The sequence below is a fragment of the Antechinus flavipes genome, chromosome 3, assembly GCF_016432865.1.
Source record: "Antechinus flavipes isolate AdamAnt ecotype Samford, QLD, Australia chromosome 3, AdamAnt_v2, whole genome shotgun sequence".
Taxonomy (NCBI): domain Eukaryota; kingdom Metazoa; phylum Chordata; class Mammalia; order Dasyuromorphia; family Dasyuridae; genus Antechinus; species Antechinus flavipes.
The window spans coordinates 295756795-295762794 of NC_067400.1; positions in this window are offsets into that span (position 1 = coordinate 295756795).

A 6000-nucleotide genomic window follows, 5' to 3' on the forward strand; every position below is an offset into this window, starting at 1 on the left:
AGAAATCATAAGGAACTAATAATGTTAAACTGTTGACTTGCCTATATTGGGAGATGATACATATAAGCCCTTACAAAATTATCATATTCAGGGTTCATGAGGGAGCCTAATTGAACAGAGAATGAGTGAAAGTCTATTATAGGTATAATTATATTTAGATGATCTCAAAAGAAAAATAGAAGTAAAGAAAAGGAACGTATTAGGAGAAGGAGAGAGACAGAGAGTTGAATATAGAAAATTACCTCACATAAATGGATTACATAAGAATTTTAGCACAGAAAGAGTAGTGGAGGGCATAGGTAATACTAGAACCTCATTTTCTTCTGATTTTATAAACGATGGACAAAGACCCATATACAAAGGCAAAAAGATTCATCTTATTCACTGGGAAATAGGAGGGGAAAGGGTTAATATTTAAAAGAGGATGTGAAATTGTGCATACCCTTTGATCCAGCAGTGTTTCTACTGGGCTTATACCCCAACGAGATACTAAAGAAGGGAAAGGGACCTGTATGTGCCAAAATGTTTGTGGCAGCCCTGTTTGTTGTAGCTAGAAGCTGGAAAATGAATGGATGCCCATCAATTGGAGAATGGTTGAGTAAATGGTGGTATATGAACATTATGGAATATTATTGTTCTGTAAGAAATGACCAGCAGGATGAATATAGAGAGGACTGGCAAGACTTAGTGAACTGATGCTAAGTGAAATGAGCAGAACCAGGAGATCATTATATACCTCAAAAATGATACTGTATGAGGATGTATTCTGATGGAAGTGAATCTCTTCAATAAAGAGATCTAATTCAGTTTCAATTGATCAAGGATGGACAGAAGCAGCTACACCCAAAGAAAGAACATTGGGAAATGAATATAATAAGCTGCTTGCATTTTTGTTTTTCTTCCCAGGTTATTTCTACCTTCTGAATCCAATTCTCCCTATGCAACAAGAGAACTGTTCAGTTCTGCACACATATATTGTATCTAGGATATACTTGTCATCTGGGGGAGAGGGTGGAGGGACTAAGGGGAAAATTTGGAATAGAAGTGAGTGCAAGGGATAATGTTGTAAAAAAATTACCCTGGCATGGGTTCTATCAATAAAAAGTTATTTAAAATAAAATAAAATAAAATAAACTTCCAAGTCCTAAAAAAAAATAAAATAAAAATAAAAGAGGATGTGAGGGAGAGCAAATTAAAGCGGTATTAATATAAGCAAAAGAGACTTAAAGAGGGAGCAGAAGGAAAAGAAAGGAATAAGATAAGAAAATAGGGACAGAGGGAAATAATTAACATGTATAACTATGAATTGTGAATAAAATGAACTTATCCACAAATTGGAACAGGATAGCAGAATAGTTTAGAACCCAAAATCCAATAATGTATTTTATGAGAAACTCATTTGAAATAGAAAGATATATACAGAATTACAATAAGAAGTTAGAGCAAAATTTGCTTTGTGTCAGCTGAAATAAAAAGGGGGGGACAGGGGTTGCAGTCATGATCTCACTGAAAAAAACAAAGCAAAAAATCCTAATTAAAAGAAATAAGAAAAAAAGTTACATTTGTTAAAAAGCACTATAGACGAAGAATTAATATCAATACTAAACACATATGCACCAAATTACAGAGTATCTACATTCTTATGTGGACAATAAGCCCCAAAAAGTGAAAAAAAAAACCTCTCTGTAAGAGATTCAATTTATTCATGCCATGAGAATCTCTGGCACAAAAGTAACACATTTGTTAAAATACTATTTTATATAATAGCTATTAGTATATTTTTGAAAAATATTATGGCATAATAATGTACTTGGAATCAGAACATCTAGGTTCCAATCTTTAGTCACAGACTTAGTAAGAATCTAAAGTGCATTAAACAACTCAATCACTCTGAGACTTGTAATTTTTTTTTTGTAATCCACAAAAGGAGGATAATAATGAACCCCAATCAATATCAGCAGCTTACTGTAAGAAAAGCATATTGTAAATCTCAATGTGTAAATGTATTAATCTAGTATATTGCAACTTAAAATTTGATTTCCATGAAGAAAAGTCCTGTCTCATTTAATTTTTGTGTTACATACAAAATATAGAACACACTCTAGTTAGAAGATTTTGTATTACCTCTTCTACACACACACACACACACACACACACACACACACACACAGTATGTTGAGTTTCTAGAAGTTCAAGTTCACAGGTCTAATAGTTGAAAAGTCATTTTAAAAATGAAATGACATAGAAATTGACATTGAAAATACCTATAGTATATTGTACAGTGTTTGTTATGTGGAAAGGTAAGAAAGAAAAAGAAAAGAATGAAGGAAAAAAGAAGAAAGGAAGAGAGAGAAAGAAGGAAGGAAAGATGGAAGGAAGGAAGGAAAAGAAAGAAAGAAAGAAAGAAAGAAAGAAGAAAGAAAGAAAGAAAGAAAGAAAGAAAGAAAGAAAGAAAGAAAGAAAGAAAGAAAGAAAGAAAAGAAAGAAGGAAGGAAGGAAGGAAGGAAGGAAGGAAGGAAGGAAGGAAGGAAGGAAGGAAGGAAGGAAGAAAAAAGAAAGAAAGAAAAAGAAAGAAAGAAAGAAAGAAAGAAGGAAGGAAAAGAAAGAAAGAAAGAAAGAAAGAAAGAAAGAAAGAAAGAAAGAAAATAACTAAAGTAATCCAAAAATCTCAAGTTCAAAGTTCCACTTGTTTTGGTGGAAGATGTGACAAACAGGAGGTTCTGATATTCTGAGAGTAAGAATAATTTAAACTTACATGCAGAAAACTTCTAAATAAGCTAAGCATGGTTAAAAATTAGGTCTAAGGTGAAGTCTTAATGAACTAACAACATTGAAGATCTTCCAAGACAGGGCTCACAAACGTGGGAGACTAAGTTATAAAGAATATACCATTGCCTGTACATGAACTTGGGAAGGAGCTGTCATTTCTGTAGCATTAGGAACTGCCTCCATCAACACAGGGAAATAATAATTCAGGTATAATTAAGTTACAGAGTTGTCAGGGAAGAAATAGCTAGTCAGTGACTTGCTAAAGCTCATGTAGTTACTGTCAGAAGCCCAGCACTATATTCTGCAGACAAAAGCTCCTCTCCTTTTCTACATAATAGCTATTCAATAACTATTTATCAAATTGAATTTTTAAAGTTAAAGAGTCACAATTTGAGAAATGTAAAAGTTCTTGGAAAGAACAGGGAAGCCAGTAATATAAATGGCTAATTCTGTGCTCTTTGATCAAGCTGACCTTTCCTTTTTACATCACAAATGCAAACTGAATTTTAATGACTTAATCTTATATAAATGTTTATGTTTAATAACTTAGGATAGTGTTTAGCTGGTAGAGAAAATAGATTTCACATTAAAAATAAATGTGAAATATCTGTTTATCCCAGAGGTCATACACAGGTATAACTAGAAAAACATCTCATTTTTTAAACAGTTCAAAATTTCCATTTCCCAATAGAACCTGGTAGTACTGTAAGCAAATGATAAACCTATTTTTATGGATTCTAAATTAATTAATGAAGTCATTATTTGGAAGACCTTTAAGCAAAAGACATAAAGTGTCTCAATAGTTTATATTAGCTAGAATTGAGCTAACACCACATTTTCTAATGTACTAGAATGAGATGGTAAGCAAACACATGGGAAAATAAAATAAAATGGTAAAGTGAAACAAAGGGATTGTAAGAAATTCAATAATGATACATGAAACAGAATAGAGAACAGAAAATTTGTTATACAAATGTCACTCACAGTTATATATACCCTTTGTTCTATGTCTTCCTACTACACACACACACACGCACATGTACTCCCTTCCCCAACTCCAGGCATTCTCTTCCAAAATAAAACTTTAAAAATTCTAAAAGAGAATAATTCAAAAAGGGCTAATCTCATATATATTTTTCATATATTTATTCATGTATGTACTGTTTCCCCCATTAAATTATAATATTATCTTACAAAATCCTTGAGGGCAGGGAATGTTTTATTTTTGCTTTTGTATACATAGCATCTGGCATAGTTCATGACACCTAAGTGCTTAATAAATGTCTGTTTATTGATAGGTTATTTGATTGATGCTACATATTTTATAGATATAAAAATGTCTCCCAGATTTCTGAGGATGGCTAGATGGTACAGGAGACAAAGCACCAACTCTAGAGTCAGGAGGACTTGAGTTCAAATCCAGCTTCAGACATGTAACACTTCCTAGCTAAGTGACACTGGGCAAATCACTTTACATCAATTGCCTTGCCAATAAATTAAAATACCACGAAGTCCACAGCAATTTTATCAGACCTAAAATCAGACTTGATTATCTTCTTCTAATTTGTGCATGTGAACACTGGTGGGAGGATGGGGTGGTGACATTAAGACCCACAATCCTGTCTCTAGTCATACTTGCATCAAAGCCCTAGATAGAGTCAGGAACAGCAGCTCTATATTTGTTCTAGCCCTCAGCATCTCAATTTCCCCTCTATCACCTGTACCACTCACTGAAGTGCTGAACTTCAGTCCACTTTCTCCTGCTCTCCTTCAAATAATCTTCTATCATATTTATGCAATACCTCTCATACTGAATTAAAGTTCATTCTGAAATGTTATTATGCAATATCCCGCATTGATCACTATGTATCCACATGGAAATTTTTTATCTATTCCTCACCATCACTACAACAGCCCATTTCTTGACTCTTTTAAACAAAGACACAGAGAAACTTAGGGAGATATTTCAGGGGGTGGAGCCAAGATGGAGTAGCAAAGTCAAGAAGCTATTCAAGCTTTCCCAGTTTGCCTTGAAAACCACATGAAACCAAGCCTCTGGACAGAATTTGACACAATGAAACCACCAAAAAAAAAAAAACTTCAAGAAAGGTCAGTTTTTATAAAAAAGAAATTGAATAAGTCATTAATGAACTTCTAAAGGAAAAAGAAAAAACCTCCAAGTTTGGATGGATTCACAAATGAATTATATCAAACATTTAAAGAACAATTAATTCCAATACTATGTAAACTATTTGAAGAAAAAAAAACAGGTAAAGAAGCGTACTAACAAATTCATTCAATGACAAAAATATGGCACTTATGTAAACCAAGAAGAGCCAAAACAGAGAAAGAAAATTATAGGTCAATCTGTCTAATGAATATTGGTACAAAACAGGATAATACACTATGACTACATGGGATTTATACCAGGAATGCAGGGCTGGTTCAATATCAGCAAAATTATTACCATGATGTACCATATCAATAACAAAACCAACAGAAATAATATGATAATCTCAATAAATTCAAAAAAGTCTTTTCATAAAATACAGCACCTATTTCTATTAAAAAGTCTAGAAAGCAAAGAGATAAAGGAAGCGTTCCTTAAAATAATAAGCACTATCTACCTAAAACCTACAGTAAGCATTATTTGTAATGGAGAAAAGCTGGATGCATTACAATAAAATCAGGGGTGAAAAAAGGATTCCCATCATCACCACTATTATTCAACATTATACTAGAAATTTTGGCTTTAGCAATAAGAAAAGAAAAAGAAATTAAAGAAATTAGAATAGGCAATGAGGGAGTAAAATTGTCACTTTACAGATGATATGATGACATTTTTAGATATACTTAGAGATAAAAAAAATCACCCCAAAATCTATAGGAAACAATTCACAGCTTTAGAAATTTGCAGAAGATAAAATAAAACCACACAAATCATCAGCATTTTTATATATTACTGACAAAGCCCATCAGCATGAGATAAAAAGAGAAACTATATTTAAAATTACTGTAGATAAAATAAAATACTTGGGGGTCTACCTGCCAAGACAAACCCCAAAACTATATAAACACAATTACAAAACAATTCCCACACAAATAAAGTCAGATATAAACAATTGGAAAAATACCAATTGTTCATGGCTGGGTCAAGTTATTATAATAAAAATGACAATACTGCCTAAATTGATCTACTTGTTCAGAGCCATACCAATAAAAATATTTTAT